Here is an 18,814-nt window from a genome sequence, read left to right as displayed (position 1 = left end):
TCCCTCAATTCAGTAAGAAAGCAAATGGCCCGACTTAAACCCCATCGTTGACAGAGAATGACAGCTTAAAGAACGCTTCCAAAAGTCTTAGAGGAAACCACAAGCAGCATCTACAACGTGCTCTATGACACCCAAAACCTAAAAGTGACACAGAATAGTAAAAAGATGGACAAGGAAATCTGAGGCAAATGCAAACGAAAGGCAAGTGGAAACTATAGTTACTTATTGTAGATAAAGTAGAATTCAAAAAAAGAATGAAATCGGTAAAAGTCACTTAATGTATAACTGATATTTAGCAGCCAAGTAATAATTGCTGGAAACTCAGGAAAACATGACAAAAATATAATAAAAATGAGAGATTTTTAAGAATTTCTACCATGTGACAAATCAAACCTGCATTAACAGAAAAAGAAGCAAGGAAAAGAGGAATTGAATAGTAAATGATAAGATAAAGGCCACTTCAGAAGAGTATGTTGTCTGGAAGATTTGTCTCAGGGCCCAGCCCCCCAAGTCTAACTGACAGACCCCATGCCTCTCCCCTCTGACTTTTAACACAAGTGAAGCTGCAGCAAAGATCCTTGTACATATGTGAATACCTACCTACCAGTGTCCTTATTTCTTGGAGGTGGATTACCAAATGCGAGATTTCAAAACCAAAGATAAATGCGCTTGTAGTTGTAATGGATAGAGATGGATTGCATTTCTAAAGACTGCAGCAATTCATATTCCTACCATATCATTGGTGCTTTTATGTTTTGCCAGTCTAAGTGAAAAATGGTATCTCATAATTGCCTTAATTTGTATTACTGTGCCTTCCACATTTCTTGGTCATTTGCATTTGTTTTTCTATAAATTGCCTGTTCATGTCCTTACTGACTTAAAATTTGGCTTCTTGGGTTTTTTTTCCTACCAATCTGTAGGAACTCTTTGTATAGTAGGGCATTAACTTTCTATTATATGTATTACTAATATTTTTTCTAACCTGTCATTTGTGACTTTGACTTTGGTTTTGGTGTTTTTCAACATACAAAACAGAACTTTTAAGGTAGCCAACCACATGTGTTTTCTTTTATAAATCCAGGGCCTTCTGATTTGCTTAAGAATTCTCTCCTGGGTTTCCTAGGTGGCGCAGTGGTTGAGAATCCGCCTGGCAGTGCAGGGGACACGGGTTCGATCCCTGCTCCAGAAGATTCCACATGCCGCGGAACAACTAAGCCCGTGCGTCACAACTACTGAGCCAGCGCTTTAGAGCCCGTGAGCCACAACTATTGAGCCCATGTGCTGCAACCACTGAAGCCCACGCGCCTAGAGCCCGTGCTCCACAACAAGAGAAGCCACGGCAATGAAGGGCCCGCGTACCACTACAAAGAGTAGCCCCCACTCACGGCAACTAAAAAGAAAGTCCGCACACAGTAGAAAAAGACCCAACACAGTCAATAAAATAAATAAATTAATTTAAAAAAAATTCTCTGCTTTTTCAAGTTTGTGCATAAAGTCTTCTAAATTTTCTTCTTTTTTTTTTCACATTTAAAACTTATATCCATCGGAGGTATACTTACTGTTTATAATGTGCGAGGAAGAGGTCCAACTTCATCTTCCTTATGAATCACAGCCAGCAACACTCATTGAAAAGATGGTTGCTTTTCCCACTTAAAGGCCACCTTTGTCCTATGTTAATTACTCACATATACTCAAGGTTATTTCTGGACTCAGTTAAGTTTCTCTGATTTATGTATAGATTCTTATGTCAAGTACATATTGTTTTTATTACCATTGCTTCAGAGAATTTTAAATGGTATTAAATAACAGGTTAGGCAGAATGAAGAGTGAGAAGCTATTGGATATGGATTTTGGTCCCAAAACCATTGATCACCTTTGTGGGTGCAGTTTCCATGGAGATATGGAGATGTAAGTTAACTATGGTGGTGTTCGGAAAGGAGTGGGAAGTATAGATTGTGCTCTTAAAGAATTTGGCAATGAGAGGATGGAAGAAGGTGGTGTGTTGGGTTGAGTGGGAAGCAGGAAAAAGGAAAATGTTTTAAAGCCCAGGGACAATTTGCACATTTGTGGCCCAGAATAAAGGAGTCCATGAAAAGAGACTGATGACTGAGGATCCACAACTGCCAAAGAGTTATAAACATCCCTAAACTTCTTTCCAAAAGAACTAAAATAATGTGATTATCAGAAAACGGTTTCTTAGTTTCAGGCTCTGTATAACATGTCTTGCCATAAACACTTGCTGTGGTCTCAACTCAACATTAAGCCCTATATTAAAAGAATAAATGAATGGGACTCCCCTGGTGGTCCAGTGGCCCTTCCAATGCAGGGGGTGTGGGTTCGACCCCTGGTCAGGGAGCTAAGATCCCACATGCCTCAGAGCCAAAAAAACCAAAACATAAAACAGAAGCAATATTGTAACAAATTCAATAGACATTAAAAATGGCCCATATTAAAAAAAATTATACTATAAAAAAAGAATAAATGAATAAGTACATAAATGAAATAAAAGAAAATCAGCTATACCCTCCCCATTGGTGAAAGCAATGATAAAGTTAGTTTTTTTTCTCCGTCAAGTACGGTTCTGAGGACCAGCACTGGGGGAGGAGGCTGATGGAAGGAGGCATCACGGGGACTCTGCTTCCTGATAACCAAGGTAGCAGCAATGGTTTTACCTAACACTTGCCTGCTCCCTTTTATTCTGTTCCAAACAGGATTGTGGCTAAACCTGCACCCTGGAGCTTTGGGCAGTGTTTTCAAACTCGGCTGCACATTAGAGTTATCTGAGGGGCTTAAAAAAACAAACTCAATGTCCAGGTGGCACTCCAGACCAATTTATATCAGAGTCTCGTGAGACTTCAGTGTCAGTATTTTTTAAAGCTTCCCAGATGCCTCCAGTGTGCAGTAAAGCTTGTGAACCACTGATCTGGGGCCTTGGAATCAGCTGACAATGTAATGCTGTTTTCTAAAACTGGGACATGTGAGCTTTGGCAAGGTCTAGTGTGAAGAAATATTGAGACAGATGACCGAGACTGCGTCATAGGACACAATATAGTCTCTGCAAGCCAGTTTACTTAGAAGGTCCTTCAAAGAAAATGCTATTGATACCTTGAATGGGGGGCGTTTTCCAAGGGGGGGTTTAACATGGGCAGGAATCAGAGTGTTTATATAATGGGGTGCTTTGGTCTCTGTGCAGGGTAAAAAAGAGGTTTAAATATCACAGGAAATGAAAGAGAAGCTACTTCTGATATGGGGTGGAAAGTGAGAATTTAATTACCAAGAGAAAGGAGTCATTCATTTTGTAGTTTCCTAGGAAGAAACTCATTTATTTTTCAACTCGCCCAGCAGCTGGAATGTTGTTTAAAACAGCTGCCAAGAGGCATTTAAAAATTAACTATACTACAAATTGTTTTGACATGCAAGCATCTAGAGCAAACACATATTCACACCCACCTTAAAATCAGAGTTTCCAAAACTAAAATTATATTTCCTGGGAAACAAAATGAGTCGTATTGAAATTTGGAAAAATAGAACTCTAAGGTGTCACCCTGACAGCAGAGAAGCAAAAAGAAATGTTTGCTAGTTTTTGAGATTTATTTCCAGGGGTCAGTCTTTTTGTGATCTCTTAACTAGAGAATGGGAAATTGGGTTTATCACTCAGAGAATCCTCTAATAATGAGAGGTTTTTGCTTTTACATAATTGTATGCACACAAAAAATTTCCAAGCTTAAGATTTTTTTTTTTTTTTTGCCTGCACCATGAGGCATGCGGGATCTTAGTTCCCTGGCTAGGATCAAACCCACGCCCCCTGCAGTGGAAGCGCTGAGTCTTAACCGCTGGACTGCCAGGGAAATCCCCAAGCTTAAGATTTAGAGTGAGACCTGGGTTAGAATTCCAGCTCTGCTAGGTGCTGGTAGGTGACCTTGGGTAATGATTTAGCTGCTTCTAAACCTCAGTTTTATCATCTTTAAAATAGGGATAATGATAATTATGACAATGGTCTTTAGATGCCCACAGCAAACGTTGTTTACAAAGTACATAATTCCATGCCTAGCACAAGATAAGCATTCAATACATCAATAGATGGTGAGCATCCCTCTAGCCATATCCTATTTGTAAACTAAGAGACCCAGAGGAATGCTCCTGTCACTCTCTGATATGTAAAGCTCATATAGACACAGCTGAAATGTTTTGGCTTTAATAAAAGACACGTGGTGGGGCCGCTGGGATGGTTGGGCAGGGGACCGGGGTTGCCAGCTGCCTGTCCTTTTAATGGAAATTTTTTTTTAAAGTATTTGTAGGAAATGTTTACTAAACTAATCCCAAGACTCCAGTCCCTTGGGCCTTCTGTGATCTGGGGGCAAGCGCGGTCAGGTGCAAGCACGTGGGCAGATCAAGCAGTGAACTGGGCTCTGCCTTGGGGCTCATGGTCTGGTATGAGGAATAACGCAGGTAGATTAATAAATCGGGTGATTTCAGAAAAAAAAAAGACACGTGGTTTCATTTAGGGATACAGTATTCGGGATCTGCACTCTGATTCCTCAGCTGGGACTACTCTTCTTCTGAAGTACTGTGCCTCTCTCTTGGTTACCCTAGTCCCGTATATCCAGTGAAAAACTAAAAATACACTGAGTATAAACTATTGGTTTATTTTTAAATTTTCCAGACTCCCTTGGAGACATACCGTCTCCTGTCAGCCTATCAGCTCATGCTTGCTTTCTTCTTAATCTCTGCTGCCACCACCGTTTCCACAATCCACACTCCTTTGAACCTCACATGCCCCATCTTCAATGCCACCAGGTATTGCCCTCTAGGACATTCATTATTTCAGTACCATTTTCACAGTCTTTTCTTCCTTCCCAGACTCCTCCTTCAATTGATGGCCTTCCTAATAGTTTTTCACAATCCCATATACAAGGACCCTCATCATTACTTCATTTTATTATTTTTTTAATTTAATTTTCATTTTATTGAGTGGGCCAAAAAGTGCCTTCGGTTTTTTAAGTAACAATAACAGACACAAAATGGTACAGATCAATCGGTTTGAAAGGCAGAAGTAGAGACACAGATGTAGAGAACAAACATATGGACACCAAGTGGGAAAAGCGGGGGGGAGGGGGAATGTTGGGGTGGAATGAATTGGGAGATTAGGATTGCCGTATACACATTACTAATAAGAAAAAACCATCAAATTGTACATTTTAAATATATGCAGTTTATTGTATGTCAATTATATCTCAATAAATGTTCTTTACAAAAAAATAAAGACAGGGCTTCCTAGGTGGCACAGTGGTTAAGAATCCACCTGCCAATGCAGGAGACACGGGTTCGATCCCTGCTCCAGGAAGATCCCACATGCTGCGGAGCAACTAAGCTCATTTGCACCACAAATATTGAGCCCATGTGCTGCAACTACTGAAGCCCATGTGCCTAGAGCCCATGCTCCACAACAAGAGAAGCCACAGTAATGAGGAGCCTGCACACCACAACAAAGAGTAGCCCCCACTCATCGCAACTAAAGAAAGCCCGCGCACAGCAAAAAAAGACCAAACAGCCAATAAAATAAATAAATAAATAAATTTATTTTAAAAAAAGACACATTTTTCATTTTCACCAGGAACTTTATTGAACAACGTATTCACCCTTTTGTGCCACTACCTTCTGCCATCTTTTAGGCAACTTCATAATTCCATCTTCCCAAAACTTTTTATTTTTTGAGCAAAGTACTGTTCTAGGTAGCTTTTACAGTTTTCCAGGGAATTGAAATTTTTTCCATCAAGAGAATTTTGTAAAGACCCAAATAAATGAAAATCCGAAGGTGCAACGTCTGGTGAATAAGGCGGATGAATCAGAACTTCCCAGCCAAGCTGTAACAGTTTTTGCCTGGTCATCAAAGAAACATGAGGTCTTGCGTTATCCTGATGGAAGATTATGTGTCGTCTCTTGACTACTTCTGAACAGTTTTCTTTGACTGCTGCTTTCAGTTGGTCTAATTGGGAGCAGTACTTGTTGGAATTAATCATTTCATTTTCCGGAAGGAGCTCATAATAGAGGACTCCCTTCCAATCCCACCATATACTCAACATCACCTTCTTTGAATGGAGACCAGCCTTTGGTGTGGTTCGTGGTGGTTCATTTTGCTTGCCCCACGATCTCTTCCATTCCACATTGTTGTACAGTATCCACTTTTCATCTCCCATCACAATTTGTTTTAAAAACAGAACATTTTCATTACGTTTCAATAGAGAATGGCATGCGGAAATATGGTCAGGAGTTTTCTTCACTTAAACTTATGTGGAATCCAAACATCAAAACGATGAATATAACCAAGCTGGTGCAAATGATAAACGATTTTCAACACTTGATCTGGATATTTTGAGTGTGTCTGCTATCACCCATGTAGTATAACATTGATCGTTCTCAATTATTGTTTTGATTTGATCACCATCAACTTCAACTGGTCTACCTGACTGTGCAGCATTGTCCAGCAAGAAATCTCCAGCATGAAACTTCTCAAACCACTTCTGACAAGTTCGGTCAGTCACAGCACCTTCTCCATACACGCACAAATCTTTTTGTGTGTTTCAGTTGCATTTTTACCTTTCGGGAAATAATAAAGCATCATATGCCAAAAATGTTGCTTTTTTCTTCCATCTTCAATATTCAAATGGCTACACAAAAATTAACCAATTTTGATGTCTTTTTCTTTTTTGAGATTCACTGACTTATAACATTGATTTTTTTTTACCTCTTTATTGGAAAATAATTGCTTTACACTCTTTTACCAGCTTTTGAGGTACACCAAAGTGAATCAGCTGTATTTATAATCATATCCCCATATCCCCTGCCTCCCACGACCCTCCCGCTCTCCCTGTCCTGGCCCTCTAAGGCATCACCCATCATCAAGTTGATCTCCCTTTGTTATACAGCAACTTCCCCACTAGCTATCTATTTTACAGTTGGTAGTGTATATATGTCTATGCTACTCTCTCACTTCGTCCCAGCTTCCCCTTCTCCCCCCACCCCGCCAACCCCATGTCCTCCAGTCCATTCTCTGCATCTCCATCCTTATTCTCGCCCTGTCACTGGGTTCTTGATGTCTTTTTTAAAGGCACACTGATATGACAGTTCTCACATACAATCTAACAAAATTGCTTCGAATGAAGTTAAAGACAAATAAGTGTTACTAGAGCCATCTTATGGGAAAAAAAAGAATGAAACTTTTGGCCCACCCAATATGTTGGAGTGTAGTTGATTTACAATATTGTGTTAGTTTCAGGTATACAGCAAAGTGATTCAGTTATGCCTAGAACTTTATAAATACCTAAATCTCAAATTTTTCAAACATTGTTTCTCCTCCATTATCCTTATTCTCTCTTCTGAAATTCTGATTATATGTTTTTCAGACCTTCACTTTCCATCTTCCATATCTCAATCTCTCTTTATATTTTATATATCCTTTTCTGTGTGTGCTTTATTGTTACTAATTTTTTTTAGATTTGTCTTCCTGGTTTGCTAATTTTTCTCTTCAGCTGTATTTAATATTCTATTTAACCCCTCTACTAAGAAAGGTTTTTCTAAAAATATTTGTTCCATTGCTAAAAATTCTATTTGATTTAAAAAAATTTCTTTGAACAGATAAAAAACCCTATGATTCAAAAATCTAAATGATATTAAAAGGTATAAATTGAAAACTTTTATTTCTATTCCATCTATCCACCCTAAGGGTAATCATTTGTTAGTTTCTTCTATATGTTTTCAGTGTTTCTTTATGCAGGATAAGCATATAAGGATTCTTATTTTTCTCTTTCGTACACAAAATTTAGCATACCAAATATGCTATCATCAATTTAATTTTTTTCACTTGAAAGTATATCTGGGAGATGTTACAATTTGGTTATTTTTAAATCTTCCCAGTCATAGTGAATAACTTCCAATTACTGACTCATTTTTAAAATTCCTTCTTTATTTCTATAAATATTTCAGGCATAGTTATTTTACACTCTGTGTCTAATAATTCCAGTACCTGAAGTCTCTGGCGTCTCCACACAGAAATTATAGATTTGGCTAACTTTCATTCATAGTGACTTGTTTCCTTGAATGTTCGGTGATCTTTGAGATACAGTTCATAATAGTTAATGGGGAGTCTGAGGATCTAAACCAAACATGCTTTCCTCCAGAAAGGATTTGCATTGGTTTCTGCCAGGAACTAGGGGCAAGTGGTGTTACTGGCCTGCAGTAACTGCAGTACCACTCCAGGACCCTCCACGTAATCCACACTTTCATTCAGCCTCCTGTGCCCCTCTAGTTGGAGCCAAAATTTAGGCCTCCACACAAACACTGACACCAGAGTTTGCCTTAGATATGTTTCTGGGCTTTCATTTAATTGATCTCTCTCTTTAAGTGCCAGTACCAACGTACTTACCACAGCTTGACAGTACAGTTTACTATCCTGTAGGGAAAATCTTTTCAAAATTATCTAAGCTTTCTACAAGCATTTATTTTCCCAAGTGATCTTTTGAATTGTTTGCCCATGGACTTTTCTGAAGTGAAACAATCTGTGAGGACTTAGCAAGAAATGATGGCAGGGACCTCCCTGATGGTGCAGTGGTTAAGAATCCTCCTGCCAAGGTAGGAGACATGGGTTTAAGCCCTGGTCCTGGATGATCCCACATGTCACAGAGGCACTAAGCCTGGGTGCCACAACTACTGAGTCCATGAGCCACAACTACTGCAGCCCATGCACCTAGAGCCTGTGCTCTGCAACAAGAGAAACCACCGCAATGAAAAAACGAAGCGAGAGAGTAGCACAGACATATATATACTACCAACTGTAAAATAGATAGCCAGTGGGAAGTTGTTGTATAACAAAGGGAGTCCAACTCGAGGATGGAAGATGCCTTAGAGGACTGGGGCGGGGAGGGTGGGGGGGACTCGAGGGAGGGGGAGTCAAGGAAGGGAGGGAATACGGGGATATGTGTATAAAAACAGATGATTGAACTTGGTCTACCCACCAAAAAATAAATAAAAAATAAATAAAAAATAAAAAAGCCCACGCACCGAAATGAAGAGCAACCCCCACAGCTAGAGAAAGCCTACATGCAGCAACGAAGACCCAACACAGCAATAAATAAATAAATAAATAAATAAATAAATAAATAAATAAATAAATTTATATTAATAAAAAAAGAAATGATGGCAGAGGTACATATTAACCCCAACTCCTATGTCAACACAAGCAGGAATGAAAATGAACCAAAAGCAAGGATAAATGTCAATACTTTAAGTAGGCTGTAGCTGGGAAAGACCTCAACACTATACACTCTCAAGAATGCAGCCTTTATAATTCCATTTGGAACAAACTGAGAGTCCCATGACTGGACACCAGTTTCAAGCTCGTGACCACAGTGCAGTGTTACAGGTTTTAAGTGGAGTCAGTTCTGAAGGTTCCCACCAGTATGAGTCCTGAGGGCACAGATAAGCAGCTGGAAGAATAAGAAATACTCCCATTGGAGTCCCAATTGATTGCTAAGGGACCCAGTGTTGCAAGAGATACTGGCCAGCCAAGCGCACCATTTTTTCCTCTGCCATTATTTCCTATCAGATTGGGGCAGTGTCTAGAGGCAAAGACTACTTCACAATCCCAGAGAACATTGAAAAATCCTATGCTGACACATTTGGAAAACTAGAGGGAAAGAGATAATTACTATCTATCTAAATAGCTAAATAACATATTTTAAATGTCCGAGGTCAGAGAAAGAAGGAATTCTTGCCAATTAACAAAAACCAATGTACTGCTACTTTAACTGGATAATGTAGAAGAGAAAACTAGAGATATCAAAATTGATTTTTTAAAAGTTTCTAAAATAAAGTATTAACAAATAGAATCTGGGAGCAGATTTAAATAGTAATACACCATGACTACAACTATGTATTATAAGAATGCAAATGTTGGGACTTCCCCGATGGTCCAGTGGTTAAAATTGCACGCTCCCAATGCAGGGGGCACGGGTTCAGTCCCTGGTCAAGGAATTAAGGTCCCCACATGCCGCACAGCACGGCCAAACAAAAACAAAAACAAAAAAATCAAAGGCGGCTAAATGTTAGAAAATTTATATTAATGTTGACCAAAGGGGGAGAAGCATGTAATCCCACAGTAGATTTCAATAAAATGTTCATAAAATTTAATGTTCATTCTTGATAAATGCTCTTTGTAAAATGGGATTAGGTGAATAATTTCCTTACTATCAAAACATATACCAAAAGCCACTATCATGCTTAGCAATCAACCACTTACAATTTCTATAATATGACATTGCTTTTATGTGAGAGACATTGCAATTAGACAAAAAAAATAAGAGGTTTAAATATTGGAATGAAAAAGACAAAATTATCATTATTTGCAGATAATAGAAAGCCTAAGCTTCAGCAGAAAATTATTAAAAAGTAAAAGAGTAGAAGAGAGTTGAGAAAGTTTTCATGATATAATATTAATATTTAAAAATCGAAAGTCTTCTAATGTATTCGAAATATAACCCGTTTAATCTACTTTAAAAGTATGAAACATAAAATTATAAAAATAAATCTGAATTATGTGAAAAACAGAAATTACCAAGAAATAGAAGCTATGACTAAGTGAAAAGTCATCCCCTGTGAGTACACAGAAATATTCTATAATAAATTCTTCCAAAATAATCTAGAAAATCATCCTATTTCTGGTCCAAATACCAACGTGATATTTGCAGAAAGAAGCATTTATTCAAGTATTCCAATTGTAAGGAAAAATGTGGTATCTCAAATCAATGGTGATTGGAAAAAGATAACCACATAAATAATTGTTCCATATAACCGCAGTGAATAATGTGAAAGAAAAATACAGGTTGGTGTGAAACGTTTTAAATAAAATGTGGGTTCTTGTTTCATTCATCGCACAACATAAATTCCAAATACAGGAAATGTTTTAAAGACCAAAATTATATAAGAACTAGGTGAGAGACTGGACAAATATTTTAATAATCATGGCTGGAACGTCTACCTGAGCATGTCATGCCAGCCGGTGATCACAGACAAAAGATTAATAACCTCAACTATGTAACAGTGAAAACTTTCCAATGGCAAAAAACAAAGAGCCCTATAAATAAAGCTGAAAGACAAAGGACAAATGTGGGAAAATACGTGCAAGACAAATGACAGATAACCTGCTGCTACTCGTATGAAAAGAGCTGTGTAGCCACTGAGAAAACATCGTTCTTCCTCCCAAGGGAAAAAAATGTCAGTTCTCCAGCTGGCAGAATTTTTCTCCTGTTCCCACAGACTCTGAAGGTGAAGGGAGAGGGATGACCAGTGGCAGCTCCTAACACACACGCCTGCCGGGATCTTCCCAACGCGCTTCACACACACACGCATATCCCCCACGTGAACACACATGCACCACACAATACACACGTGTGGGTACACACAACAGACAACACACGTATGCACACATGTACCGTATACACACACACACACACACGCACGCTTGCCCCTTGGGCAATTCACTGAGGAATCACAACTTCCTGTTTGTGGTGTGTACCTTCCAGGAACACTGTTCAGCTGTTTCTAAGCTTCGCATTCCTTCTGGATCCAGAACACTGCCCTGGAATGTGGCCGCGGAAGGCGCACATCCTGCCTGCTCCCAGAGTGGAATCAGTGCCTAGAGGAGCGCTGCAGCCTATTCCCCGATTCCAGTCGCGGGAAAGGCCTTTCCTCCCTGTGCGGAAGGGCTCTGCTTTGGGAAGCAAAGCCAGAATGGACGGTGAGCTGAAGTCCATCCAGGTCTCCTCAGATTCTGCCTTTGGGTCCTCTGTCTTCGTCCCCGATGGTTTTAGGAAACCCCCTTCCTGCCCCAGTTTTGACAAGGTCTTCACAGGGGACTTGGGAGGGGGGCCTCTAATTGTGAGTGACTGCCTGGGAGGCCACGGTGGACCATAAACTGTCATATGACAACTTGTCCATCCACGATGACAGAAACTCCCTGTGGCAACAGTCACCTGCGGCGGCCACTTGCGGAGGTCCTCGTGACTCCCATGCTACGGCGGCTCGGACGACTGCTGGAGGCCCTCTTTGAAGATTGCAGTCACAGCCTGCCGCACGTTTTGGGGGGGGATATTCTGAGTCCATAAGTGAAATCTTTTTCAGATTATGTTCGATTTGGGGAATAGGTAAAAGCCATCTGCCACATGTTCTAGTGTTTTTGTTTTTGTTTTTTGGTTACTCTTCGCGGCATGCAGGGATCCCGACCAGGGATCGAACCCACATCCCCTGCAGTGGAAGCGCGGAGTCTTAACCACTAGACCACCAGGGAAGACCCCCAACATAGTCTAGTTTATAAAAGAAATGTCCACAGAGAACGGATTTGTGGTTGCCAAGGGGGAGGGGTGGTGAAGAAGGGATGGAGTGGGAGGTTGGGGTTAGCAGATGCAAACTATTATATATAGAATGGATAAACAGCAAGGTCCTACTGTATAGCACAGGGAAATATATTCAATATCCTGTAACGAACCTTAATGGAAAAGAATATTTAAAAAGAATGCATATACAACTGAACCACTTTGCTGTACAGTGGAAATTAACACAACATTGTAAATCAACTATACTTCAATAAAAAGTTAAATAGAAGAAATGTCCAATTGGCTGAGTTTTAATGATATATATTTTATATGCATATATGATGTTTTCACCATATGTAGAGAAACAGAGACAGAAAACAGTGAGGTAATAAAACTGCTTGATATTCTCCTGTAGCTCATAAACACATTCTGAAGGCAATTCCCAAGAGGGATTTCTAAAGACCTTTTTTAAACAATACCAGCATCACTGGAATAAGTGTTTATTTTGTTTTTTCAAAGTAACTACTTAGAAGAAGTATAATTTAGATGAATATCTAGTATGTTTGGAGGGAAAAGTCTCATTAGAGTCACAAATTGTCTAGCAGATGTTCTCTTCTTTCTAAATGTTATTTTCAAAGGCTTAATAAGCAAATCTTCCCCTTCCTCTGTGTACCTCCCTGCATCCTTCCAGCACCCAATCAATCCCTTGCACCAACTCCTTCATTTTTACTTTGGTAATGTCTCCCTTACATTGGTCCGTGCCTCTAATGTGATCTTTAATGTCTCTTCATGAAATTTCCTGCCTTTGTTCACATTCTCACACCCCTCACCACCTCCATTACTGGAATTTCCCTCCTAGTCTTCTCCGCCTGACAAAACCCTCCTCCTAATCCCTCAAGGTCCAGCTCAAACTCCTAGCAGCCTTTGCTACCGCCTTCCCTCTTCTTCTTCTTTGCACCCCTTCCCTCTTGCCATTCTGCTTGTAGTGTAGAAACTCCATCACTGAAGGCACTCAGGAAAATATTTGCTGCGTGTTGTGAAATGAAGGTTGGACTAGTGTCCCAATCACAGGGGAAATTCAGGGTCAAATGACAAAGGATAACATCAGTTTGTTTCAGTCCGGCAAGAGTCCAGTCTGCTCACAACGAATGCTAAACTAACAGACGGGACTGGATTTCACACTTCAGTCTCATTTCTTTGAAAGAGTACTGGGAGGTTTCCTGGCTACACTCCAGATAGAGGACACACAACAAGTCCTCCTTAGGGTTTAAGAAACATGCCTCAGGCGGATATTCATTGGACGCCATCAACTAGCGAAGAGTAGTATTAGGCAAGAAAAGAAAAAAGTGTTATCTAGGAGTTGAAAGGTCGAAGACACAGGCTGTGTGAGCTAGGATGGAAATCACATCTAGCCCTTGGACGGTGAACATTTTGGTCAGCTGTCTGATGTCCACCTAGCTTCCTACTCCCATGTTCTCACGTTCTTCATCTCTTGCTTCATTTTTGCTGGTGCAAGAAAAATTTAAATGTAGGTGTGATTGCCAGAGAAGAATATCAGCAGAACTTCTTGTGAACTGTCTGATCATTTTTTTCCCCTCGTGGGAGGATATTACAGGTTTTGTTACTGATGTGTAAGACTTTTATGTAGTAAGCCTATTAACTTATTGGGTTTTTTTGTTTGTTTTTGTTTTTGATTGATTTTTAAACAGCTTTTATTCTTTTTTTTAATTAATATTTATTGGAGTATAGTTGCTTTACAATGTTGTGTTAGTTTCTGCTATACAGAAAAGTAGATCAGCTATATGTACACATATATTCACTGTTTTTTGGATTTCCTTCCCATTTAGGTCACCAAACAGCACTGAGTAGAGTTCCCTGAGTTATACACTAGGTTCTCATTAGTTATCTATTTTATACATACTATCAATAGTGTATATATACCAATCCCAATCTCCCAATTCAACCCCCCCTTGGTATCTATACGTTTGACCTCTATATCTGTGTCTCTATTTCTGCTTTGCAAATAAGATCATCTATAGCATTTTTCTAGATTCCATATATATCTATTAATATACATTTGTTTTTCTCTTCCTGACTTACTTCATGCTGAATTGACAGTCTCTAGGTCCATCCGCATCTCTACAAATGACTCAGTTTTGTTCCTTTCTATGGCTGAGTTATATTCCATTGTATATATGTACCACATCCTCTTTATCCATTCCTCTGTTTTGTTTTTTTTTAAAGAACTTTTATTGGGATATAATTGACATACAATAAACTGCATATCCAACTCGAGGATGGAAGATGCCTTAGAGGACTGGGGCAGGGAGGGTGGCGGGGACTCGAGGCGGGGGAGTCAAGGAAGGGAGGGAATACGGGGATATGTGTATAAAAACAGATGATTGAACCTGGTGTACCCCCCAAAAAAAATTAAAAAAAAAAAAGGTAAAAAAAAATAAATAAACTGCATATATTTAAAGTGTACAATTTGTTATTTTTTTTCTTACTAGTAATGTATATATGGCAATCCCAATCTCCCAATTCATCCCACCCCACCCCCCACCCCCCCGATTTCCCTCCTTGGTGTCCATGTGTTTGTTCTCTACATCTGCATCTCTATTTCTGCCTTGCAAACCAGTTGATCTGTACCATTTTTCTATATTCTGCATATATGTGTTAATGTATGATATTTGTTTTTCTCTTTCTGGCTTACGTCACTCTGCATGATAGGCTCTAGGTCCATCCATGTCTCTACAAATGTCCCAATTTTGTTCCTTTATACAGCTGAGTGATATTCCATTGTGTATATGTACCACATCTTCTGTATCCATTCATCTGTTGATGGACATTTAGGTTGCTTCCATGACCTGGCTATTATAAATAGTGCTGCAATGAACATTGGGGTGCATGTGTCTTTTTGGATTATGGTTTTCTCCGGGTATATGCCCAGCAGTGGGATTGCTGGGTCATATGGTAATTCTATTTTTAGTTTTTTAAGGAGCCTCCATACTGTTCTCCATAGTGGCTGTATCAATTTACATTCCCACCAACAGAGCAAGAGGGTTCCCTTTGTTGTTAACCATATTTATTGCAAACAAGTGTTCCCCAAATGGTCAGACATTGATTCCCACACTTCCCTAATAATCTATCATTCCCCACTAATTTTAAATCACTACCAAGCTCTATACTTAGCAGGAAGGACCACCAATCATGCGCTTCTCCAAACGACAGACAGGCTCAAAAGGTGGGCTCAAGGGTGGACCCACAGCAACTCCAAGCCACATGGACAGTGACAATCCGCAAACTAGTAGCAAACAAACAAGCAAACAAACAAAAACAACCTGTGGTGATTTAGCAAGCTTATTCCTGAGAATCAGTGTTTTTTACATCTACATACTTTGATCTGAGAGTACACGGCGTAAGTATTAGTTCAGAGCATTTCCAAAGCACAGTATAATTCAGACTAACTTAAGCTACTCTTTCTTTCACTGGGTATCAAATCCCATCCCTGTATGCTATGGATTAAAAAAAAAAAAAGCTTTCCTTTCACTATAAGTATTCATTATAAATCTTATAAATATAGATTTAAATGATTCTAGTGGCCTATCACCACCCGCAGAGCGGGGTTCCTGAGGAATCTTTTCAGAATTAGATAGGAATTCACTAAGATCGGAGAATTTTGGAGCTTCTCTGTTGAAATGCTTGAAAGCTCAGTATAGCCGAGCAGCCTCTCCTTCAGGCTCGAGTCTCAGGCTCTCATTCCACTCAGAAAGCATCTGCTCAAAATAAGTTGTTTTCCCTATTGCTCAGTTCTAACAATTTCTTTTTCTTTCACTCTACCAGAATGCAGGCTGACCAAGCAAGCAATTATGCAAAGCAGAAGTCACACAGCCAAAAAAGGTGTCAATTTGCAAACTTTATCAGAGTTTCCAAAAATGCAGGCTAATACACAGCAGCAGACTAGAAGGACTCCAAACCATTTGTTCTTGGGAAACTGGTGAAGGCCCAGGTACTAAGGGCAATGACCTGGGTGACAAAGCTGACGAAAGCTGAGTGGGCAATAAAGGGCCAGTTGGTGACGCACTTGTAGGCAGCAGCTGAGGACGATGACCTGGCTGGTCAACCTTAGAAAGTTGTGAGTGCAATTTGATCAATACAGACCACAGTCCCAGACCGCGTGTAGAATAAACACAGTCATCCCTCCAATGCACACAGGCAGCCCTCTGAGGCACACAGGCAACTCCCCAAGTCTGTTCGGCACTGTGTGTCCCTCCAGGAAAGCAGACAGCCTCCTGCCCTCCAGAAGTAGGTCTCTGTATCTTGTCTCATCCAGTGGCAAGCCTCCGTCTTTCCACGCCTGGCTTTCAGTGCCACACGTGCTCTCCCAGCTGTAGCTCCAGTGTAGGTTCCAGCTCTGTTCTAGCTCCAATCCCATCTGAGTGATCTCTCTACAGAGGTCTACAGGGGTCTGCAGCAGCAGCCTGCAGATTGGGGGAGAGGAAGCCAAAAGAGGGGCTGCAGCGATGAGGGAAAGTGGAGGAAAGTGGCTGACACCAGAGATGTGTTCCAGCTGGACACGGAGATGCCGTCTTGCAAGGTCAGTCCGGGGGTTAGTCCTTTTACCTTTGTGAAGTTCCTTCAGCCTCCGTCTAATCCAGCGAGCTGTTCCAGATGCACAGACTCAGACTGATATTCAGACCAGATAGCTATGTGTTAATTTTCTGCAAGAAATCCAGTAAGAATGCTCATGAATGCCGATCACAGGCAGCCAAGTCAGGCTCAGCTGTTTTGTGCCCTCGGCGGCAAGCTGCAGACAGGCTGGAGTCTTCAAGTCTGGCAGCCCCGTGCACCATCTCCCTTACAGGGCCACACGCAGCATGGGTATTTATACTCTCTGACCGGGACCAAGACACTGTCTTCCTTGTTCGGCGCAAGAGATGCGCTGCCCAGCTGCTGCCCCTTCCCAGGCCCTGTGATAACAATTCCTCTTTCCTGGGCTCTGCCGCTCTTTGGCCAGAAGGCAGCATGGTAGAGAGCCTCATAGCTGTCCCTGACCACCCCAGCACAGCAAAGCATCAGTGTCTGCGTCATCTGGCGTTCATCTCTGTGAGATGTCAATTCACAGTGACCATCCCAAGACAACCCAAGTTCCCTCTGGTTCTTGGAGCTGAACCCTCCCTCAGGTTCTAAGGTCCACCCTTCACTGGAAGGCATCTTGGACAGAACGAATGACGGCTTGTGGCAAAGCTGAATATGCTTTGCCCTCAGACTCAGCCATTCTCGGTTAAACACAGCTACTGCAAGGCCTTGGTTATGGAGGGTCTTGGGACTGGGGAGGACCTTTGTGCTCTCCAGCGCTGGTCCCTGGAGGTCTCACCACCCTCTGGAAGCCTTGAATCTGGTCAATGTTGCCTTACCCTGCCCAGCCCACCAAGACTCAGGATGGCCATTTACAGAGACTGTAGGACAACTAACCCTACCGGTCACACACTAGGCTGGCTAGAGTTTGGCGGAGATAGACATTCGCAGGCCAAGCTCACAAATCCTGAATCCTGCTAACCCAAAGGCTAGGAGATGGGACACATGCCTAAGGACCCAGAGAAACAATGTCCTTTCCCTTCCCCAAATCTCTGTGTCTCACTCAAGGGAATGCATCCAGCCCAAGGGGAGAAGGCAGCCTCCCTGACCCAGTTACCTTCCTAAAACCTCTGGCCATTGGTCACTTCCACCCCTGGCAGTCCTGGCACCTCTCCATAGAGAATATAGAAGTATTCCTAGGATTTGCTATAAAGTTAAGTAGCCCTGTAAGAAGAACCTAGGAAATACTATGGTAAAATTTAAAGTCTATAATTGATTTTTCCTTTAGTAACTTACAGTAGGCAAAATTCCAAGATGGCCCTTATAATCTCGCCACTTGGTGTCCACAGCCTGTATAATCTTTTCCCCTTGATTGTGACTTACTTTTAACCAACAGAATATGGAAAAAGTGAAGGGCTTTTGCAGATGTAATTAAGGTTCCAAATTAGTTGATTTTTGGTTAAAGGTAGATTATCCCGGGTGGGCCTGACTTAGTCAGATGAAAGCCCTTTAAAAGAGGAACTGGGCCCTCCCTGTATTCAGAGATTGTCCTTGTTGACTTGATGAATTGGGCAGTCTGTTTAGGAAGCCCATGGTGCAAACAACTACAGGTGGCCTCTAGGAACTATGACTGGCATCCAGGACCTGAGGACAGCCTCCAGCTGACAGCCAGCAAAAAATTGGGACCTTCAGCCACATGACTGCAAGGAAATGGATTCTGCCAACACTATGAATAAGCGTGGAAGGGGAGTCTTCCCTAGTCGAGCCTCTTGATGAGGATGCAACCTAGCCAACACCTTGATTGCAGACTTGTGATACCTGAGTAGAGAAACCAACTAAACCAAAGCTGGATTCCTGACCCATAAAAACTG

The sequence above is a fragment of the Hippopotamus amphibius genome, chromosome 2 (genome assembly GCF_030028045.1).
Source record: "Hippopotamus amphibius kiboko isolate mHipAmp2 chromosome 2, mHipAmp2.hap2, whole genome shotgun sequence".
Classification (NCBI taxonomy): domain Eukaryota; kingdom Metazoa; phylum Chordata; class Mammalia; order Artiodactyla; family Hippopotamidae; genus Hippopotamus; species Hippopotamus amphibius.
Note: the sequence above shows the minus strand (reverse complement) of the source record.